Raw genomic sequence first — 22,082 nt, 5'->3', positions numbered from 1 at the left:
AGGCTAGGCTGGAGGCTGGAGTCTTCAGTCTTGAGGCTAGGCAGGAGGGTTGAGTCCTCTGGCTTGAGGCTAGGCAGGAGGCTGGAGTCTTCATGCTTGAGACTAGGCAGGAGGCTGTAGTCTTCAGGATTAAGGCGGGGCAGGAGGCTGGTGCCTTCAGGCTTTAGGCTAGGAAGGAGGCTGGAGTATTCAGGATTGAGGCTAGGCAGGAGGCTGGAGCCTTCAGGCATGAGGCTAGGCAGGAGGCTGGAGTCTTCAGGCTTGAGGCTAAGCAGGAGGCTGGTGCCTTCAGGCTTTAGGCTACGAAGGAGGCTGGAAAAATTCAGGATTGAGGCTAGGCAGGAGGCTGGAGTCTTCAGGCATCAGGATAGGCAGGAAGCTGGAGTCTTCAGGCTGGTGTCTATGCAGGAGGCAGGATTCTTCAGGTTTGTGGCTAGGCTGGAGGCTGGAGTCTTCAGGCTTGAGGCCAGGCAGGAGGCTAGGGTCTTCAGGCCTGAATCTAGGCAGGAGGCTAGAGTCTTCAGCTTGAGGCTAGGCAGGAGGCTGGAGTCTTCAGGTTAGAGGTGAAGCAGGGGGCTGGAGCCTTCCGACTAGAGGCTAGGCAGGAGGCTGGAGCCTTCAGACTTGCGGCTAGGCTGTAGGCTTGAGTATTCAGGCTAGAATCTAGGCAGGAGGCTGGAGTTTTCAGGGTTGAGGCTACGCAGGAGGCTGGAGTCTTCAGGCGTGAGGCTAGGCAGGAGGCTGGAGTCTTCAGGCTTGAGGCTAAGCAGGAGGCTTAAGTCCTCGGGCTTGAGCCTAGGCAGGAGGCTGGAGTCTTCATGCTTGAGGCAAGGCAGAAGGCTGGAGTCTTCAGGATTGAGGCTCGGCAGGAGTCTGGTGCCTTTAGGCTTGAGCCTAGGAAGGAGGCTAGAGTCTTCAGGCTTGATGCTAGGCAGGAGGCTGGAGTGTTTAGGCTTGAGGCTAGGCAGGAGACTGGGGTCTTCAGGTTTGAGGCTAGGCAGGAGGATGGACCCTTCAGGTTAGAGGTGAAGCAGGAGGCTGGAGTCTTCCGACTAGAGGCTAGGCAGGAGGCTGTAGTCTTCAGACTTGAGGATAGGCTGGAGGCTGGAGTATTTAGGCTAGAAGCTAGGCGGGAGGCTGGAGTCTTCAGGCGTGAGGCTAGGCAGGAGGCTGGAGTCTTCAGGCTTGAGGCTAGGCAGGAGGGTTGAGTCCTCTGGCTTGAGGCTAGGCAGGAGGCTGGAGTCTTCATGCTTGAGACTAGGCAGGAGGCTGTAGTCTTCAGGATTGAGGCGGGGCAGGAGGCTGGTACCTTCAGGCTTTAGGCTAGGAAGGAGGCTGGAGTATTCAGGATTGAGGCTAGGCAGGAGGCTGGAGCCTTCAGGCGTGAAGATAGGCAGGAGGTTAGAGTCTTCAGGTTAGAGGTGAAGCAGGAGGCTGGAGTCTTCCGACTAGAGGCTAGGCAGGAGGCTGGAGTCTTCAGACTTGAGGCTAGGCTGGAGGCTGGCGTAATCAGGCTAGAAGCTAGGCAGAAGGCTGGAGTTTTCAGGCTTGAGGCTAGGCTGGAGGCTGGAGCCTTCAGACTTGAGGTTAGACAGGAGGCTAGAGTCTTCAAACTTGAGGCTACGCAAGAGGCTGGAGTCTTCAGGCGTGAGGGTAGGCAGAAGGCTGGAGTCTTCAGGATTGAGGCTAGGCAGGAGGCTGGAGTCTTCAGGTTACAGGTGAAGCAGGAGGCTGGAGTCTTCCGACTAGAGGCTAGGCAGGAGGCTGTAGTCTTCAGACTTGAGGCCAGGCTGGAGGCTGGAGTATTCAGGCTAGAAGCTAGGCGGGAGGCTGGAGTCTTCAGGCGTGAGGCTAGGCAGGAGGCTGGTGCCTTCAGGCTTTAGGCTATGAAGGAGGCTGGAATATTCAGGGTTGAGGCTAGGCAGGAGGCTGGAGTCTTCAGGCGTGAGGCTACGCAGGAGGCTAGAGTCTTCAAGTTAGAGGTGAAGCAGGAGGCTGGAGTGTTCCGACTAGAGGCTAGGCAGGAGGCTGGAGTCTCCAGACTTGAGGCTAGGCTGGAGGCTGGCGTATTCAGGCTAGAAGCTAGGCAGCGGTCTGGAGTTTTCAGGCTTGAGGCTAGGCTGGAGGCTGGAGCCTTCAGACTTGAGGTTAGACAGGAGGCTAGAGTCTGCAAACTTGAGGCTACGCAGGAGGCTGGAGTCTTCAGGCGTGAGGCTAGGCAGGAGGCTGGAGTCTTCAGGCTTGAGGCTAAGCAGGAGGCTTGAGTCCTCAGGCTTCAGGCTAGGCAGGAGGCTGGAGTCTTCATGCTTGAGGCTAGGCAGGAGGCTGGAGTCTTCAGGATTGAGGCTAGGCAGGAGGCTGCTGCCTTCAGGCCTTAGGCTAGGAACGAGGCTGGATTATTCAGGATTGAGGCTAGGCAGGAGGCTGGAGTCTTCAGGCGTGAGGCTAGGCAGGAGGCTAGAGTCTTCAGTCTTGAGGTTAGGCAGGAGACTGATGTCTTCAGGCATCAGGCTGGGCAGGAATATGGAGTGTTCTCGCTTGAAGCGAGGCAGGAGGCTGGAGTCTTTAGGCTTGAGCCTAAGCAGGAGGCTTGAGGTTAGGCAGGAGGCTGGAGTCTTCAGCTTGAGGCTAAGCAAGAGGCTTGAGTCTTCAGACTTGAGGCTAGGCAGGAGTCTGGAGTCTTCTGGCTAGAGGCTAGGGAGGAGGCTGCAGTATTCAGGCTGGAGGCTAGGCAGGAGTCTGCAGTCTTCAGGCTAGATACTAGGCATGATGTTGGAGTCGTCCTGATTGAGGCAAGGCAGGAGGATGGAGACTTCAGGCTTGTGACAAAGCAGGAGTCTAGGGTCTTCAGGATTTAGGCCAGGCAGGAGGCTGGAGCCTTCAGGCTTGAGGGTAAGTAGGAGGTTTGATTCTTCAAGCGTGAGGCTAGGCAGGATGCTGGAGTGTTCAGGCTTGAGGCTAAGCAGGAGGCTTGAATCTTCAGGCTAGAGGCTAGGCAGGAGGCTGGTGTTTTCAGGCATCAGGATAGGCAGGAAGCTGGAGTCTTCAGGCTGGTGTCTATGCAGGAGGCTGGATTCTTCAGGTTTGTGGCTAGGCAGGAGGCTGGAGTCTTCAGGCTTGAGGCTAGGCAGGAGGCTAGGGTCTTCAGGCCTGAATCTAGGCAGGAGGCTAGAGTCTTCAGGCTTGAGGCTAGGCAGGAGGCTGTAGTCTTCAGACTTGAGGCTAGGCTGGAGGCTGGAGTATTCAGGCTAGAAGCTAGGCGGGAGGCTGGAGTCTTCAGGCGTGAGGCTAGGCAGGAGGCTGGAGTCTTCAGGCTTGAGACTAGGCATGAGGCTGTAGTCTTCAGACTTGAGGCTAGGCTGGAGGCTGGAGTATTCAGGCTAGAAGCTAGGCAGGAGGGTTGAGTCCTCAGGCTTGAGGCTAGGCAGGAGGCTGGAGTCTTCATGCTTGAGAGTAGGCATGAGGCTGTAGTCTTCAGGATTGAGGCGGGGCAGGAGGCTGGTGCCTTCAGGCTTTAGGCTAGGAAGGAGGCTGGAGTATTCAGGATTGAGGCTAGGCAGGAGGCTGGTGCCTTCAGGCGTGAGGCTACGCAGGAGGCTAGAGTCTTCAGGTTAGAGGTGAAGCAGGAGGCTGGAGTCTTCCGACTAGAGGCTAGGCAGGAGGCTGGAGTCTTCAGACTTGAGGCTAGGCTGGAGGCTGGCGTATTCAGGCTAGAAGCTAGGCAGAAGGCTGGAGTTTTCAGGCTTGAGGATAGGCTGGAGGCTGGAGCCTTCAGACTTGGGGTTAGACAGGAGGCTAGAGTCTTCAAACTTGAGGCTACGCAGGAGGCTGGAGTCTTCAGGCGTGAGGCTAGGCAGGAGGCTGGAGTCTTCAGGCTTGAGGCTAAGCAGGAGGCTTGAGTCCTCAGGCTTGAGGCTAGGCAGGAGGCTGGAGTCTTCAGGATTGAGGCTACGCAAGAGGCTGGAGTCTTCAGGCGTGAGGCTAGGCAGGAGGCTGGAGTATTCAGGATTGAGGCTAGGCAGGAGTCTGGATTCTTCAGCCTAGAGGCTAGGCAGGAGGCTAGAGTCTTCAGGCTTGAGGTTAAGCAGGAGACTGGTGTCTTCAGGCATCAGGCTGGGCAGGAATCTGGAGTGTTCTGGCTTGAGTCGAGGCAGGAGGCTGGAGTCTTTAGGCTTGAGCCTAAGCAGGAGGCTTGAGGCTAGGCAGGGGGCTGGAGCCTTCAGCTTGAGGCTAAGCAAGAGTCTTGAGTCTTCAGGCTTGAGGCTAGGCTGGAGTTTGGAGTCTTCAGGCTAGAGGTTAGGCAGGAGGCTGGAGTCTTCTGGCTAGAGGCTAGGGAGGAGGCTGGAGTCTTCAGGCTTGAGGCTAGGGAGGAGGCTGGAGTCTTTAGGATTGAGGCTAGGCAGGAGGCTGGAGCCTTCTGGCTTGATGCTGGAGTCTTCAAGCTAGACACTAGGCAGGAGGCTGTAGGCTTCAGGATAGAGGCTAGGCAGGAGGTTGGAGTCTTCAGGCCTGAAACTAAGCAGGAAGCTGGAGTCGTCAGGATTGAGGCTGATGCTAGGCCGGAGGCTGGAGTCTTCAGGCTGGAGGCTAGGCAGGAGGCTGCAGTATTCAGGCTGGAGGCTCGGTAGGAGGCTGCAGTCTTCAGGCTAGATACTAGGCATGATGTTGGAGTCGTCCTGATTGAGGCTTGGCAGGAGAATGGAGACTTCAGGCTTGTGACAAAACAGAAGTCTGGGGTCTTCAGGATTGAGGCTAGGCAGGAGGCTGGAGCCTTCAGGCTTGAGGGTAAGCAGGAGGTTTGATTCTTCAAGCGTGAGGCTAGGCAGGAGGCTGGAGTCTTCAGGCTTGAGGCTAAGCAGGAGGCTTGAGTCTTCAGGCTAGAGGCTAGGCAGGAGGCTGGTGTTTTCAGGCATCAGGATAGGCAGGTAGCTGGAGTCTTCAGGCTGGTGTCTATGCAGGAGCCTGGATTCTTCAGGTTTGTGGCTAGGCAGGAGGCTGGAGTCTTCAGGCTTGAGGCCAGGCAGGAGGCTAGGGTCTTCAGGCCTGAATCTAGGCAGGAGGCTAGAGTCTTCAGGCTTGAGGCTAGGCAGGAGGCTGGAGTGTTTAGGCTTGAGGCTAGGCAGGAGACTGGACTCTTCATGTTTGAGGCTAGGCAGGAGGCTGGAGTCTTCAGGTTAGAGGTGAAGCAGGAGGCTGGAGTCTTCCGACTAGAGGCTCGGCAGGAGGCTGGAACCTTCAGACGTGCGGCTAGGCTGTAGGCTTGAGTATTCAGGCTAGAATCTAGGCAGGAGGCTGGAGTCTTCAGACTGGAGGCTAGGCAGGAGGCTGGAGTCATCAGGATTGCGGCTAGGCAGGAGGCTGGAGTCTTCAGGCGTCAGGCTAGGCAGGAGACTGGAATCTTCAGACTTGAGGTTAGGCAGGATGCTGGAGTCTTCAAGCTTGAGGCTAAGAAGGAGGCTTGACTCTTTAGTCTTGAGGCTAGGTATGAGCCGGGAATCTTTTGGCTTGTGGCTTGGCAGGAGGCTGGAGATTTGAGACTTGAGACGAGGCTAGGCATGAGGCTGGAGTCTTCAGTCTTGAGTCTAGGTAGGAGACTTGACTCTTCAGGTTTGAGGCTAGGCAGGAGGCTGGAGTCTTCATGCTTGAGACTAGGCAGGAGGCTGTAGTCTTCAGGATTAAGGCGGGGCAGGAGGCTGGTGCCTTCAGGCTTTAGGCTAGGAAGGAGGCTGGAGTATTCAGGATTGAGGCTAGGCAGGAGGCTGGAGCCTTCAGGCATGAGGCTAGGCAGGAGGCTGGAGTCTTCAGGCATGAGGCTAGGCAGGAGGCTGGAGTCTTCAGGCTTGAGGCTAAGCAGGAGGCTGGTGCCTTCAGGCTTTAGGCTACGAAGGAGGCTGGAAAAATTCAGGATTGAGGCTAGGCAGGAGGCTGGAGTCTTCAGGCATCAGGATAGGCAGGAAGCTGGAGTCTTCAGGCTGGTGTCTATGCAGGAGGCAGGATTCTTCAGGTTTGTGGCTAGGCAGGAGGCTGGAGTCTTCAGGCTTGAGGCCAGGCAGGAGGCTAGGGTCTTCAGGCCTGAATCTAGGCAGGAGGCTAGAGTCTTCAGCTTGAGGCTAGGCAGGAGGCTTGAGTCTTCAGGTTTGAGGCTAGGCAGGAGGCTGGAGTCTTCAGGTTAGAGGTGAAGCAGGGGGCTGGAGTCTTCCGACTAGAGGCTAGGCAGGAGGCTGGAGCCTTCAGACTTGCGGCTAGGCTGTAGGCTTGAGTATTCAGGCTAGAATCTAGGCAGGAGGCTGGAGTTTTCAGGGTTGAGGCTACGCAGGAGGCTGGAGTCTTCAGGCGTGAGGCTAGGCAGGAGGCTGGAGTCTTCAGGCTTGAGGCTAAGCAGGAGGCTTAAGTCCTCGGGCTTGAGCCTAGGCAGGAGGCTGGAGTCTTCATGCCTGAGGCAAGGCAGAAGGCTGGAGTCTTCAGGATTGAGGCTCGGCAGGAGTCTGGTGCCTTCATGCTTTAGGCTAGGAAGGAGGCTAGAGTCTTCAGGCTTGATGCTAGGCAGGAGGCTGGAGTGTTTAGGCTTGAGGCTAGGCAGGAGACTGGGGTCTTCAGGTTTGAGGCTAAGCAGGAGGCTTGAGTCCTCAGGCTTGAGGCTAGGCAGGAGGCTGGAGTCTTCATGATTGAGGCTAGGCTGAAGGCTGGAGTCTTCAGGATTGAGGCTAGGCTGGAGGCTGGAGTCTTCAGTCTTGAGGCTAGGCAGGAGGGTTGAGTCCTCTGGCTTGAGGCTAGGCAGGAGGCTGGAGTCTTCATGCTTGAGACTAGGCAGGAGGCTGTAGTCTTCAGGATTAAGGCGGGGCAGGAGGCTGGTGCCTTCAGGCTTTAGGCTAGGAAGGAGGCTGGAGTATTCAGGATTGAGGCTAGGCAGGAGGCTGGAGCCTTCAGGCATGAGGCTAGGCAGGAGGCTGGAGTCTTCAGGCTTGAGGCTAAGCAGGAGGCTGGTGCCTTCAGGCTTTAGGCTACGAAGGAGGCTGGAAAAATTCAGGATTGAGGCTAGGCAGGAGGCTGGAGTCTTCAGGCATCAGGATAGGCAGGAAGCTGGAGTCTTCAGGCTGGTGTCTATGCAGAAGGCAGGATTCTTCAGGTTTGTGGCTAGGCTGGAGGCTGGAGTCTTCAGGCTTGAGGCCAGGCAGGAGGCTAGGGTCTTCAGGCCTGAATCTAGGCAGGAGGCTAGAGTCTTCAGCTTGAGGCTAGGCAGGAGGCTTGAGTCTTCAGGTTTCAGGCTAGGCAGGAGGCTGGAGTCTTCAGGTTAGAGGTGAAGCAGGGGGCTGGAGCCTTCCGACTAGAGGCTAGGCAGGAGGCTGGAGCCTTCAGACTTGCGGCTAGGCTGTAGGCTTGAGTATTCAGGCTAGAATCTAGGCAGGAGGCTGGAGTTTTCAGGGTTGAGGCTACGCAGGAGGCTGGAGTCTTCAGGCGTGAGGCTAGGCAGGAGGCTGGAGTCTTCAGGCTTGAGGCTAAGCAGGAGGCTTAAGTCCTCGGGCTTGAGCCTAGGCAGGAGGCTGGAGTCTTCATGCTTGAGGCAAGGCAGAAGGCTGGAGTCTTCAGGATTGAGGCTCGGCAGGAGTCTGGTGCCTTCAGGCTTTAGGCTAGGAAGGAGGCTAGAGTCTTCAGGCTTGATGCTAGGCAGGAGGCTGGAGTGTTTAGGCTTGAGGCTAGGCAGGAGACTGGGGTCTTCAGGTTTGAGGCTAGGCAGGAGGATGGACCCTTCAGGTTAGAGGTGAAGCAGGAGGCTGGAGTCTTCCGACTAGAGGCTAGGCAGGAGGCTGTAGTCTTCAGACTTGAGGATAGGCTGGAGGCTGGAGTATTTAGGCTAGAAGCTAGGCGGGAGGCTGGAGTCTTCAGGCGTGAGGCTAGGCAGGAGGCTGGAGTCTTCAGGCTTGAGGCTAGGCAGGAGGGTTGAGTCCTCTGGCTTGAGGCTAGGCAGGAGGCTGGAGTCTTCATGCTTGAGACTAGGCAGGAGGCTGTAGTCTTCAGGATTGAGGCGGGGCAGGAGGCTGGTACCTTCAGGCTTTAGGCTAGGAAGGAGGCTGGAGTATTCAGGATTGAGGCTAGGCAGGAGGCTGGAGCCTTCAGGCGTGAAGATAGGCAGGAGGTTAGAGTCTTCAGGTTAGAGGTGAAGCAGGAGGCTGGAGTCTTCCGACTAGAGGCTAGGCAGGAGGCTGGAGTCTTCAGACTTGAGGCTAGGCTGGAGGCTGGCGTAATCAGGCTAGAAGCTAGGCAGAAGGCTGGAGTTTTCAGGCTTGAGGCTAGGCTGGAGGCTGGAGCCTTCAGACTTGAGGTTAGACAGGAGGCTAGAGTCTTCAAACTTGAGGCTACGCAAGAGGCTGGAGTCTTCAGGCGTGAGGGTAGGCAGAAGGCTGGAGTCTTCAGGATTGAGGCTAGGCAGGAGGCTGGAGTCTTCAGGTTACAGGTGAAGCAGGAGGCTGGAGTCTTCCGACTAGAGGCTAGGCAGGAGGCTGTAGTCTTCAGACTTGAGGCCAGGCTGGAGGCTGGAGTATTCAGGCTAGAAGCTAGGCGGGAGGCTGGAGTCTTCAGGCGTGAGGCTAGGCAGGAGGCTGGTGCCTTCAGGCTTTAGGCTATGAAGGAGGCTGGAATATTCAGGGTTGAGGCTAGGCAGGAGGCTGGAGTCTTCAGGCGTGAGGCTACGCAGGAGGCTAGAGTCTTCAAGTTAGAGGTGAAGCAGGAGGCTGGAGTGTTCCGACTAGAGGCTAGGCAGGAGGCTGGAGTCTCCAGACTTGAGGCTAGGCTGGAGGCTGGCGTATTCAGGCTAGAAGCTAGGCAGCGGTCTGGAGTTTTCAGGCTTGAGGCTAGGCTGGAGGCTGGAGCCTTCAGACTTGAGGTTAGACAGGAGGCTAGAGTCTGCAAACTTGAGGCTACGCAGGAGGCTGGAGTCTTCAGGCGTGAGGCTAGGCAGGAGGCTGGAGTCTTCAGGCTTGAGGCTAAGCAGGAGGCTTGAGTCCTCAGGCTTCAGGCTAGGCAGGAGGCTGGAGTCTTCATGCTTGAGGCTAGGCAGGAGGCTGGAGTCTTCAGGATTGAGGCTAGGCAGGAGGCTGCTGCCTTCAGGCCTTAGGCTAGGAACGAGGCTGGATTATTCAGGATTGAGGCTAGGCAGGAGGCTGGAGTCTTCAGGCGTGAGGCTAGGCAGGAGGCTAGAGTCTTCAGTCTTGAGGTTAGGCAGGAGACTGATGTCTTCAGGCATCAGGCTGGGCAGGAATATGGAGTGTTCTGGCTTGAAGCGAGGCAGGAGGCTGGAGTCTTTAGGCTTGAGCCTAAGCAGGAGGCTTGAGGTTAGGCAGGAGGCTGGAGTCTTCAGCTTGAGGCTAAGCAAGAGGCTTGAGTCTTCAGACTTGAGGCTAGGCAGGAGTCTGGAGTCTTCTGGCTAGAGGCTAGGGAGGAGGCTGCAGTATTCAGGCTGGAGGCTAGGCAGGAGTCTGCAGTCTTCAGGCTAGATACTAGGCATGATGTTGGAGTCGTCCTGATTGAGGCAAGGCAGGAGGATGGAGACTTCAGGCTTGTGACAAAGCAGGAGTCTAGGGTCTTCAGGATTTAGGCCAGGCAGGAGGCTGGAGCCTTCAGGCTTGAGGGTAAGTAGGAGGTTTGATTCTTCAAGCGTGAGGCTAGGCAGGATGCTGGAGTGTTCAGGCTTGAGGCTAAGCAGGAGGCTTGAATCTTCAGGCTAGAGGCTAGGCAGGAGGCTGGTGTTTTCAGGCATCAGGATAGGCAGGAAGCTGGAGTCTTCAGGCTGGTGTCTATGCAGGAGGCTGGATTCTTCAGGTTTGTGGCTAGGCAGGAGGCTGGAGTCTTCAGGCTTGAGGCTAGGCAGGAGGCTAGGGTCTTCAGGCCTGAATCTAGGCAGGAGGCTAGAGTCTTCAGGCTTGAGGCTAGGCAGGAGGCTGTAGTCTTCAGACTTGAGGCTAGGCTGGAGGCTGGAGTATTCAGGCTAGAAGCTAGGCGGGAGGCTGGAGTCTTCAGGCGTGAGGCTAGGCAGGAGGCTGGAGTCTTCAGGCTTGAGACTAGGCATGAGGCTGTAGTCTTCAGACTTGAGGCTAGGCTGGAGGCTGGAGTATTCAGGCTAGAAGCTAGGCAGGAGGGTTGAGTCCTCAGGCTTGAGGCTAGGCAGGAGGCTGGAGTCTTCATACTTGAGAGTAGGCATGAGGCTGTAGTCTTCAGGATTGAGGCGGGGCAGGAGGCTGGTGCCTTCAGGCTTTAGGCTAGGAAGGAGGCTGGAGTATTCAGGATTGAGGCTAGGCAGGAGGCTGGCGCCTTCAGGCGTGAGGCTACGCAGGAGGCTAGAGTCTTCAGGTTAGAGGTGAAGCAGGAGGCTGGAGTCTTCCGACTAGAGGCTAGGCAGGAGGCTGGAGTCTTCAGACTTGAGGCTAGGCTGGAGGCTGGCGTATTCAGGCTAGAAGCTAGGCAGAAGGCTGGAGTTTTCAGGCTTGAGGATAGGCTGGAGGCTGGAGCCTTCAGACTTGGGGTTAGACAGGAGGCTAGAGTCTTCAAACTTGAGGCTACGCAGGAGGCTGGAGTCTTCAGGCGTGAGGCTAGGCAGGAGGCTGGAGTCTTCAGGCTTGAGGCTAAGCAGGAGGCTTGAGTCCTCAGGCTTGAGGCTAGGCAGGAGGCTGGAGTCTTCAGGATTGAGGCTACGCAAGAGGCTGGAGTCTTCAGGCGTGAGGCTAGGCAGGAGGCTGGAGTATTCAGGATTGAGGCTAGGCAGGAGTCTGGATTCTTCAGCCTAGAGGCTAGGCAGGAGGCTAGAGTCTTCAGGCTTGAGGTTAAGCAGGAGACTGGTGTCTTCAGGCATCAGGCTGGGCAGGAATCTGGAGTGTTCTGGCTTGAGTCGAGGCAGGAGGCTGGAGTCTTTAGGCTTGAGCCTAAGCAGGAGGCTTGAGGCTAGGCAGGGGGCTGGAGCCTTCAGCTTGAGGCTAAGCAAGAGTCTTGAGTCTTCAGGCTTGAGGCTAGGCTGGAGTTTGGAGTCTTCAGGCTAGAGGTTAGGCAGGAGGCTGGAGTCTTCTGGCTAGAGGCTAGGGAGGAGGCTGGAGTCTTCAGGCTTGAGGCTAGGGAGGAGGCTGGAGTCTTTAGGATTGAGGCTAGGCAGGAGGCTGGAGCCTTCTGGCTTGATGCTGGAGTCTTCAGGCTAGACACTAGGCAGGAGGCTGTAGGCTTCAGGATAGAGGCTAGGCAGGAGGTTGGAGTCTTCAGGCCTGAAACTAAGCAGGAAGCTGGAGTCGTCAGGATTGAGGCTGATGCTAGGCCGGAGGCTGGAGTCTTCAGGCTGGAGGCTCGGTAGGAGGCTGCAGTCTTCAGGCTAGATACTAGGCATGATGTTGGAGTCGTCCTGATTGAGGCTTGGCAGGAGAATGGAGACTTCAGGCTTGTGACAAAACAGAAGTCTGGGGTCTTCAGGATTGAGGCTAGGCAGGAGGCTGGAGCCTTCAGGCTTGAGGGTAAGCAGGAGGTTTGATTCTTCAAGCGTGAGGCTAGGCAGGAGGCTGGAGTCTTCAGGCTTGAGGCTAAGCAGGAGGCTTGAGTCTTCAGGCTAGAGGCTAGGCAGGAGGCTGGTGTTTTCAGGCATCAGGATAGGCAGGTAGCTGGAGTCTTCAGGCTGGTGTCTATGCAGGAGCCTGGATTCTTCAGGTTTGTGGCTAGGCAGGAGGCTGGAGTCTTCAGGCTTGAGGCCAGGCAGGAGGCTAGGGTCTTCAGGCCTGAATCTAGGCAGGAGGCTAGAGTCTTCAGGCTTGAGGCTAGGCAGGAGGCTGGAGTGTTTAGGCTTGAGGCTAGGCAGGAGACTGGACTCTTCATGTTTGAGGCTAGGCAGGAGGCTGGAGTCTTCAGGTTAGAGGTGAAGCAGGAGGCTGGAGTCTTCCGACTAGAGGCTCGGCAGGAGGCTGGAACCTTCAGACGTGCGGCTAGGCTGTAGGCTTGAGTATTCAGGCTAGAATCTAGGCAGGAGGCTGGAGTCTTCAGACTGGAGGCTAGGCAGGAGGCTGGAGTCGTCAGGATTGCGGCTAGGCAGGAGGCTGGAGTCTTCAGGCGTCAGGCTAGGCAGGAGACTGGAATCTTCAGACTTGAGGTTAGGCAGGATGCTGGAGTCTTCAAGCTTGAGGCTAAGAAGGAGGCTTGACTCTTTAGTCTTGAGGCTAGGTATGAGCCGGGAATCTTTTGGCTTGTGGCTTGGCAGGAGGCTGGAGATTTGAGACTTGAGACGAGGCTAGGCATGAGGCTGGAGTCTTCAGTCTTGAGTCTAGGTAGGAGACTTGACTCTTCAGGTTTGAGGTTAGGCAGGAGGCTGGTGTCTTTAAGATTGAGGCTAGGCAGGAGGCTGGAGTGTTTAGTCTAGAGGCTAGGCAGGAGGCTGTAGACTTCAGGCTAGAGGCTAGGCAGGAGGTTGGAGTCTTCAGGTGTGCGGCTACGCTGGAGGCTGGAGTCTTCAGGCTTCAGGCTAACCAGGAGGCTTGAGTCCTGAGGCTTGAGGCTTGGCAGGAGGCTGGAGTCTTCAGGCTTGAGGCTATGAAGGAGGCTGGAGTCGTCAGGATTGAGGCTAGGCAGGAGGCTGGAGACTTCAGGCTTGGAGCTTGGCAAGAGGCTGGAGACTTCAGGCTTGGAGCTTGGCAGGAGGCTGGAGTCATCAGGCTAGAGGCTAGGCAGGATGCTGGAGTCGTCAAGCTTGAGGTTAGGCAGCAGGCTGGAATCTTCTGTCTTGAGGCTAGGGAGGAGGCTGGTGTATTCAGAATTGAGGCTGGGCAGGAAGCTGGAATCTTCAGGCTTGCGGCTGGGCAGGAGGCTGTAATCTTCAGGCTTGTGGCTAGGCAGGAGGCTGGAGTCTTCAGTCCTGAAGCTAGGCAGGAGGCTAGCGTCTTCAGGCTTGAGGATAGGCAGGAGTCTGGAGTGTTTAGGCTTGAGGCTAGGCAGGAGACTGGAGTCTCCAGGCTTGAGGCTAGGCAGGAGGCTGGAATCTTCAGGATAGAGGCTCGGCAGGAGGCTGGAGTCTTCAGACTTGAGGCTAGGTTGGAGGCTGGAGTCTTCAGTCTAGAAGCTAGGCAGGAGGCTGGAGTCTTCAGGCGTGAGGTTAGGCTGGAGGCTGAAGTCTTCAGGCTTGAGGCTCGGCAGGAGGCTAGAGTCTTTAGGCTTCAGGCTAAGCAGGAGGCTTGAGTCCTGAGGCTTGAGGCTATGCAGGAGGCTGGAGTCTTCAGGTTTGAGGCTAGGCTGGAGGTTGGAGTCTTCAGACTTGAGATTAGGCAGGAGGCTGGAGTCTTCAAGCTTGAGGCTAGGCAGGAGGCTAGAGTCTTCAGGCGTGAGGCTAGGCAGGAGGCTGGAGTCTTCAGGCTTGAGGCTAGGCAGGAGGCTTGAGTCTTCAGGCTTAAGTATAGGCAGGAGGCTGGAGTCTTCAGGCTTGAGGCTCGGCAGGAGGCTAGAGTCTTTAAGCTTGAGGCTAGGCAGGAGGCTGGTGTCTTCAGGCATCAGGCTGGGCAGGACTCTGGAGTGTTCAGGCTTGAGGCTAGGCAGGTGGCTGGAGTCTTCAGGGTTTAGGCTAGGCAGGAGACTGGACTCCAGGTTTGAGGCTAGGCAGGAGGCTGGAGTCTTCAGACTTGAGGTTAGGCAGAAGTCTCGAGTCTTCAAGCTTGAGGCTAAGCAGGAGGCTTGAGCCTTCAGGCTTGAGGCTAGGCAGGAGGCTGGAGTCTTCAGGCTTGAGACTAAGCAGGAGGCTGGGGTCGTCAGGATTGAGGCTGAGGCTAGGCAGGAGTTTGGAGTATTCAGGCTTGAGGCTAGGCGGGAGGATGGAATCTTCAGGTTAGAGGTGAGGCAGGGGGTTGGAGTTTTCCGGCTAGAGGCTAGGCAGAAGGCTGGAGTCTTCAGACTTGAGGCTAGGCTGGAGGCTGGAGTCTTCAGGCTAGAAGCTAGGCAGGAGGCTGGAGACTTGTGACTTGAGACGAGGCTAGGCATGAGGCTGGAGTCTTCAGTATTGAGGCTAGGCAGGAGGCTGGAGTCTTCAGGCTTGAGGCTCTGCAGGAAGCTGTCGTCTTCAGGTTTGAGGCTAGGCAGGAGGCTGGAGTCTTCAGGCATCAGGATAGGCAGGAAGCTTGAGTCCTCAGGCTTCAGGCTAGGCAGCAATCTGGAGTATTTAGGCTTGAGGCTAGGCAGGAGTTTGGAGTCTTTACGCTTGAGGCTAGGGAGGAGACTGGACTCTTCAGGTTTGAGGCTAGGCAGGAGGCTGGAGTCTTCAGACTTGAGGTTAGGCAGAAGGCTTGAGTCTTCAAGCTTGAGGCTAGGCAGGAGGCTGGAGTCTTCAGGCGTGATGCTAGGCAGGAGGCTGGAGTCTTCAGTCTTGAGTCTAAGCAGGAGGCTGCAGTCGTCAGGATTGAGTCTGAGGCTAAGCAGGAGTCTGGAGTCTTCAGGCTTGAGGCTAGGCAGGAGACTGGAGTCTTCAGGCTTGAGGCTAAGCAGGAGGCTGGAGTCTTCAGGCTTGAGACTAAGCAGGAGGCTGGAGTCGTCAGGATTGAGGCTGAGGCTCGGCAGGAGTCTGGCGTATTCAGGCTTGAGGCTAGGCGGGAGGATGGAATCTTCAGGTTAGAGGTGAGGCAGGGGGTTGGAGTTTTCCGGCTAGAGGCTAGGCAGAAGGCTGGAGTCTTCAGACTTGAGGCTAGGCTGGAGGCTGGAGTCTTCAGGCTAGAAGCTAGGCAGGAGGCTGGAGACTTGTGACTTGAGACGAGGCTAGGCATGAGGCTGGAGTCTTCAGTATTGAGGCTAGGCAGGAGGCTGGAGTCTTCAGGCTTGAGGCTAGGCAGGAGGCTTGAGTCTTCAGGCTTGAGGCTCTGCAGGAAGCTGTCGTCTTCAGGTTTGAGGCTAGGCAGGAGGCTGGAGTCTTCAGGCATCAGGATAGGCAGGAAGCTTGAGTCCTCAGGCTTCAGGCTAGGCAGCAATCTGGAGTATTTAGGCTTGAGGCTAGGCAGGAGTTTGGAGTCTTTACGCTTGAGGCTAGGGAGGAGACTGGACTCTTCAGGCTTGAGGCTAGGCAGGAGACTGGAGTCTTCAGGCTTGAGGCTAGGCAGGAGGCTGGAGTCTTCAGGCTTGAGACTAAGCAGGAGGCTGGAGTCGTCAGGATTGAGGCTGAGGCTCGGCAGGAGTCTGGCGTATTCAGGCTTGAGGCTAGGCGGGAGGATGGAATCTTCAGGTTAGAGGTGAGGCAGGGGGTTGGAGTTTTGCCCCTAGAGGCTAGGCTGGAGGCTGGAGTCTTCAGGCTAGAATCTAGGCAGGAGGCTGGAGACTTCAGGCTTGAAGTTAGGCTGGAGGCTGGAGTCTTCAGACTTGAGGTTAGGCAGGAGGCTTTAGTCTTCAAGCTTGAGGCTAGGCAGGAGGCTGGAGTCTTCAGGGGTGAGGCTAGGCAAGAGGCTGGAGTCTTCAGGCTGGAGACTAAGCGGGAGGCTGGAGTCGTCAGGATTGAGGCCGAGGCTCGGCAGGAGTCTGGAGTCATCAGGCTAGAGGCTAGGCAGGATGTTGGAGTCGTCAAGCTTGAGGTTAGGCAGCAGGCTGCAATCTTCTGTCTTGAGGCTAGGGAGGAGGCTGGTGTATTCAGAATTGAGGCTGGGCAGGAAGCTGGAATCTTCAGGCTTGAGGCTGGGCAGGAGGCTGGAGTCTTCAGTCCTGAAGCTAGGCAGGAGGCTGGAGTCTTCAGTCCTGAAGCTAGGCAGGAGGCTAGAGTCTTCAGGCTTGAGGATAGGCAGGAGTCTGGAGTGTTTAGGCTTGAGGCTAGGCAGGAGACTGGAGTCTTCAGGCTTGAGGCTAGGCAGGAGGCTGGAATCTTCAGGATAGAGGCTCGGCAGGAGGCTGGAGTCTTCAGACTTGAGGCTAGGTTGGAGGCTGGAGTCTTCAGTCTAGAAGCTAGGCAGGAGGCTGGAGTCTTCAGGCGTGAGGCTAGGCTGGAGGCTGAAGTCTTCAGGCTTGAGGCTCGGCAGGAGGCTAGAGTCTTTAGGCTTCAGGCTAAGCAGGAGGCTTGAGTCCTGAGGCTTGAGGCTATGCAGGAGGCTGGAGTCTTCAGGTTTGAGGCTAGGCTGAAGGTTGGAGTCTTCAGACTTGAGATTAGGCAGGAGGCTGGAGTCTTCAAGCTTGAGGCTAGGCAGGAGGCTTGAGTCTTCAGGCGTGAGGCTAGGCAGGAGGCTGGAGTCATCAGGCTTGAGGCTAGGCAGGAGGCTTGAGTCTTCAGGCTTGAGTATAGGCAGGAGGCTGGAGTCTTCAGGCTTGAGGCTCGGCAGGAGGCTAGAGTCTTTAGGCTTGAGGCTAGGCAGGAGGCTGGTGTCTTCAGGCATCAGGCTGGGCAGGACTCTGGAGTGTTCAGGCTTGAGGCTAGGCAGGTGGCTGGAGTCTTCAGGGTTTAGGCTAGGCAGGAGACTAGACTCTTCAGGTTTGAGGCTAGGCAGGAGGCTGGAGTCTTCAGACTTGAGGTTAGGCAGAAGTCTCGAGTCTTCAAGCTTGAGGCTAAGCAGGAGGCTTGAGCCTTCAGGCTTGAGGCTAGGCAGGAGGCTGGAGTCTTCAGGCTTGAGACTAAGCAGGAGGCTGGGGTCGTCAGGATTGAGGCTGAGGCTAGGCAGGAGTTTGGAGTATTCAGGCTTGAGGTTAGGCGGGAGGATGGAATCTTCAGGTTAGAGGTGAGGCAGGGGGTTGGAGTTTTCTGGCTAGAGGCTAGGCAGAAGGCTGGAGTCTTCAGACTTGAGGCTAGGCTGGAGGCTGGAGTCTTCAGGCTAGAAGCTAGGCAGGAGGCTGGAGACTTGTGACTTGAGACGAGGCTAGGCATGAGGCTGGAGTCTTCAGTATTGAGGCTAGGCAGGAGGCTGGAGTCTTCAGGTTTGAGGCTTGGCAGGAGGCTTGAGTCTTCAGTCTTGAGGCTCTGCAGGAGGCTGTCGTCTTCAGGTTTGAGGCTAGGCAGGAGGCTGGAGTCTTCAGGCATCAGGATAGGCAGGAAGCTGGAGTCCTCAGGCTTCAGGCTAGGCAGAAATCTGGAGTGTTTAGGCTTGAGGCTAGGCAGGAATTTGGAGTCTTTACGCTTGAGGCTAGGGAGGAGACTGGACTCTTCAGGTTTGAGGCTAGGCAGGAGGCTGGAGTCTTCAGACTTGAGGTTCGGCAGAAGGCTTGAGTCTTCAGGCGTGATGCTAGGCAGGAGGCTGGAGTCTTCAGTCTTGAGTCTAAGCAGGAGGCTGCAGTCGTCAGGATTGAGACTGAGGCTAAGCAGGAGTCTGGAGTCTTCAGGCTTGAGGCTAGGCAGGAGACTGGAGTCTTCAGGCTTGAGGCTAGGCAGGAGGCTGGAGTCTTCAGGCATGAGACTAAGCAGGAGGCTGGAGTCGTCAGGATTGAGGCTGAGGCTCGGCAGGAGTCTGGCGTATTCAGGCTTGAGGCTAGGTGGGAGGATGGAATCTTCAGGTTAGAGGTGAGGCAGGAGGTTGGAGTTTTGCCCCTAGAGGCTAGGCTGGAGGCTGGAGTCTTCAGGCTAGAATCTAGGCAGGAGGCTGGAGACTTCAGGCTTGAAGTTAGGCTGGAGGCTGGAGTCTTCAGACTTGAGGTTAGGCAGGAGGCTTGAGTCTTCAAGCTTGAGGCTAGGCAGGAGGCTGGAGTCTTCAGGGGTGAGGCTAGGCAAGAGGCTGGAGTCTTCAGGCTGGAGACTAAGCGGGAGGCTGGAGTCGTCAGGATTGAGGCCGAGGCTCGGCAGGAGTCTGGAGTCATCAGGCTAGAGGCTAGGCAGGATGTTGGAGTCGTCAAGCTTGAGGTTAGGCAGCAGGCTGGAATCTTCTGTCTTGAGGCTAGGGAGGAGGCTGGTGTATTCAGAATTGAGGCTGGGCAGGAAGCTGGAATCTTCAGGCTTGAGGCTGGGCAGGAGGCTGGAGTCTTCAGTCCTGAAGCTAGGCAGGAGGCTGGAGTCTTCAGTCCTGAAGCTAGGCAGGAGGCTAGAGTCTTCAGGCTTGAGGATAGGCAGGAGTCTGGAGTGTTTAGGCTTGAGCCTAGGCAGGAGACTGGAGTCTTCAGGCTTGAGGCTAGGCAGGAGGCTGGAATCTTCAGGATAGAGGCTCGGCAGGAGGCTGGAGTCTTCAGGTTTGAGGCTAGGCAGGAGGCTGGAGTCTTCAGACTTGAGGTTAGGCAGAAGTCTCGAGTCTTCAAGCTTGAGGCTAAGCAGGAGGCTTGAGCCTTCAGGTTTGAGGCTAGGCAGGAGGCTGGAGTCTTCAGACTTGAGGTTAGGCAGAAGTCTCGAGTCTTCAAGCTTGAGGCTAAGCAGGAGGCTTGAGCCTTCAGGCTTGAGGCTAGGCAGGAGGCTGGAGTCTTCAGGCTTGAGACTAAGCAGGAGGCTGGGGTCGTCAGGATTGAGGCTGAGGCTAGGCAGGAGTTTGGAGTATTCAGGCTTGAGGCTAGGCGGGAGGATGGAATCTTCAGGTTAGAGGTGAGGCAGGGGGTTGGAGTTTTCCGACTAGAGGCTAGGCAGAAGGCTGGAGTCTTCAGACTTGAGGCTAGGCTGGAGGCTGGAGTCTTCAGGCTAGAAGCTAGGCAGGAGGCTGGAGACTTGTGACTTGAGACGAGGCTAGGCATGAGGCTGGAGTCTTCAGTATTGAGGCTAGGCAGGAGGCTGGAGTCTTCAGGCTTGAGGCTAGGCAGGAGGTTTGAGTCTTCAGGCTTGAGGCTCTGCAGGAGGCTGTCGTCTTCAGGTTTGAGGCTAGGCAGGAGGCTGGAGTCTTCAGGCATCAGGATAGGCAGGAAGCTGGAGTCCTCAGGCTTCAGGCTAGGCAGGAATCTGGAGTGTTTAGGCTTGAGGCTAGGCAGGAGTTTGGAGTCTTTACGCTTGAGGCTAGGAAGGAGACTGGACTCTTCAGGTTTGAGGCTAGGCAGGAGGCTGGAGTCTTCAGGCGTGATGCTAGGCAGAAGGCTGGAGTCTTCAGTCTTGAGTCTAAGCAGGAGGCTGCAGTCGTCAGGATTGAGACTGAGGCTAAGCAGGAGTCTGGAGTCTTCAGGCTTGAGGCTAGGCAGGAGACTGGAGTCTTCAGGCTTGAGGCTAGGCAGGAGGCTGGAGTCTTCAGGCTTGAGACTAAGCAGGAGGCTGGAGTCGTCAGGATTGAGGCTGAGGCTCGGCAGGAGTCTGGCGTATTCAGGCTTGAGGCTAGGCGGGAGGATGGAATCTTCAGGTTAGAGGTGAGGCAGGGGGTTGGAGTTTTGCCCCTAGAGGCTAGGCTGGAGGCTGGAGTCTTCAGTCTAGAATCTAGGCAGGAGGCTGGAGACTTCAGGCTTGAAGTAAGGCTGGAGGCTTGAGTCTTCAGACTTGAGGTTAGGCAGGAGGATGGAGTCTTCAAGTTTGAGGGTAGGCAGGAGGCTTGAGTCTTCAGGCTTGAGGCTAGGCAGGAGCCTGGAGTCTTTAGGCTTGTGGCTTGGCAGGAGGCTGGAGACTTGTGACTTGAGACGAGGCTGGGCATGAGGCTGGAGTTTTCAGTATTGAGGCTAGGCAGGAGGCTGGAGTCTTCAGGCTTGAGGCTAGGCAGGAGGCTGGAGTCTTCAGGCATCAGGATAGGCAGGAAGCTGGAGTCTTCAGGCTTGAGGGTAGGCAGGAATCTGAAGTGTTTAGGTTTGAGGCTAGGCAGGAGTTTGGAGTCTTTAGGCTTCAGGCTAGGCGTGAGACTGGACTCTTCAGGTTTGAGGCTAGGCAGGAGGCTGGAGTCTTCAGACGAGGTTAGGCAGAAGGCTTGAGTCTTCAAGCTTGAGGCTAGGCAGGAGGCTGGAGTCTTCAGGCGTGATGCCAAGCAGGAGGCTGGAGTCTTCAGGCTTGAGGCTAAGCAGGAGGCTTGAGCCTTCAGGCTTGAGGCTAGGCAGTAGGCTGGAGTCTTCAGGCTTGAGACTAGGATTGAGGCTGAGGCTAGGCAGGAGTCTGGCATCTTCAGGCTTGAGGCTAGGCAGGAGACTGGAGTCTTCAGGCTTGAGGCGAGGCAGGAGGCTGAAGTCTTCAGGATAGAGGCTAGGCAGGAGGCTGGAGTCTTCGGACTTGAAGTTAGGCAGGAGGCTTGAGCCTTCAGGCTTAGGCTAGGCAGGAGCCTGGAGTCTTCAGGCTTGTGGCTTGGCAGGAGGCTGGAGACTTGTGACTTGAGACGAGGCTAGGCATGAGGCTGGAGTCTTCAGTATTGCGGCTAGGCAGGAGGCTGGAATCTTCAGGCGTGAGGCTAGGCAGGATGCAGGAGTCTTCAGGCTTGAGGCTAAGCAGGAGGCTGGTGTCTTAAGGCTTGTGACTAGGCAGGAGGCTGGACTCTTCAGGCTAGTGGCTAAGCACGAGGCTCGAGTCTTCAGGCTAGTGGTTAGGCGGGATGTTGGAGTCGTCAGGCTTGAGCTTAGGCAGGAGTCTGGAGTCTTCAGTCTAGAGGCTAGAGGCTAGAGACTTGAAGCGAGGCTTTGTAGGAGGTTAGAGACTTGAGACGAGGCGAGGCTGGGCAGGAGGCTGGAGTCTTCAGGCTTGAGGCTAGGCAGGAGGCTGGAGTCTTCAGGCATCAGGATAGGAAGGAAGCTGGAGTCTTCAGGCTTGAGGCTTGGCAGGAGGCTGGGGTCTTTAAGCTTGAGGCTAGGCAGGAGGCTGGAGTCTTCAGGCTAGAAGTTAAGCAGGAGGCTAGAGTCCAGGCTTGAGGCTAAGCAGGAGGCTGGTGTCTTAAGGCTTGTGACTAGGCAGGAGGCTGGACTCTTCAGGCTAGTGGCTAAGCACGAGGCTCGAGTCTTCAGGCTAGTGGTTAGGCGGGATGTTGGAGTCGTCAGGCTTGAGCTTAGGCAGGAGTCTGGAGTCTTCAGTCTAGAGGCTAGAGGCTAGAGACTTGAAGCGAGGCTTTGTAGGAGGTTGGAGACCTCAGACTTGAGGCGAGTCTTGACAGGAGCCTGGAGACTTGAGACTTGAGGCCTGGCTTGGACGCAGGCTGGGGACTTGAGACTTGAGGCGAGGTGAGGCAGGAGACTGGAAGCTCCTCCTGGGCAGGGCGCGGAACTCCACCCGATGGAGGCAAGGGACAGGAAGTGACAGAACCAACTGTAGGTATCAGTAAGACGGCCTGGCTTACCTGACGGAGGCAAGAGACAGGAAGGGAGCTGGTACGGGCTGGCTCCAGGACAAGACAGCAAGGCAAGGCAGGGCTTCAGGCATTGCAAGGCGAAACGAGAACTTGAGGCGAGGCAAGAGTTACCGGCAAGGCTTCAGGCGAGGAAACAGAGGGCAGGGGAAGGGATGCAAGGAGTAAGGACAAGAACAATCCAGCAGCCACACCCTGGTCTCTGAAGGTATTTATGCAGCCAGCCCCAACGAGCATCAGCTGACTCAATTAGAGCTCAACATGAACAGAAACAGGGTAGACAGGAAAACCTGGAGCAAGGGTCGATGGACCACACCTTGAACCGGATTACAGTCTTCACGGACTGGACCATGACAACAGGATTTTGCAGATTTGATTGGGAGAAGCTGTTTGCAGATAGGGGAAGTGGCAGGCGTCTGAAAGTGTAATAGGGAGGGTTCAGACCATAAGACATAAGAGTAGAAATTCGGCCATTTGGCCCATCGAGTCTGCCCGAATCCATCATAATTGATTTATTACCCCCTATCAATGTCATTTTTCTGGCCTCCCAGTAACCTTTGATGCCCTTTCTAATCAAGAACCTATCAATCTTTGCATTAAATATACCCAGTTATATTGAAAGCCAAGGCTGACAGAATTATGGATTATAGTTGATGAGGGATATTGAGGGTTTCTTCAGGGAAAAAGGAGAATATATGTCAAGTGTTGTCTGTTGTGATCAAGTGAATCCCCTGAACTTTACAAAAGATATAGGAGTACACTTAAGAGGAAAATCAGGAGGACAAATTCTTCCAATCGTTTTGACAAATAAGGCAAAGGGGGAACCTAAGGTGTTCTATAAGAATATCAAGAGGAAAAAGGTAACCAGAACGATTGTGGAGTTACACGAGATAGGGCAAGAACTTAAATGAATATTTATTATCTGTAATTACTGTAGAGAAGACCTGGAAGCTAAGAAGCTCATAGCAGAGAAAATGA

The sequence above is a fragment of the Mobula birostris genome, chromosome 1 (assembly GCF_030028105.1).
Source record: "Mobula birostris isolate sMobBir1 chromosome 1, sMobBir1.hap1, whole genome shotgun sequence".
Taxonomy (NCBI): Eukaryota; Metazoa; Chordata; class Chondrichthyes; order Myliobatiformes; family Myliobatidae; genus Mobula; species Mobula birostris.
This window is presented reverse-complemented; position numbering follows the sequence as displayed.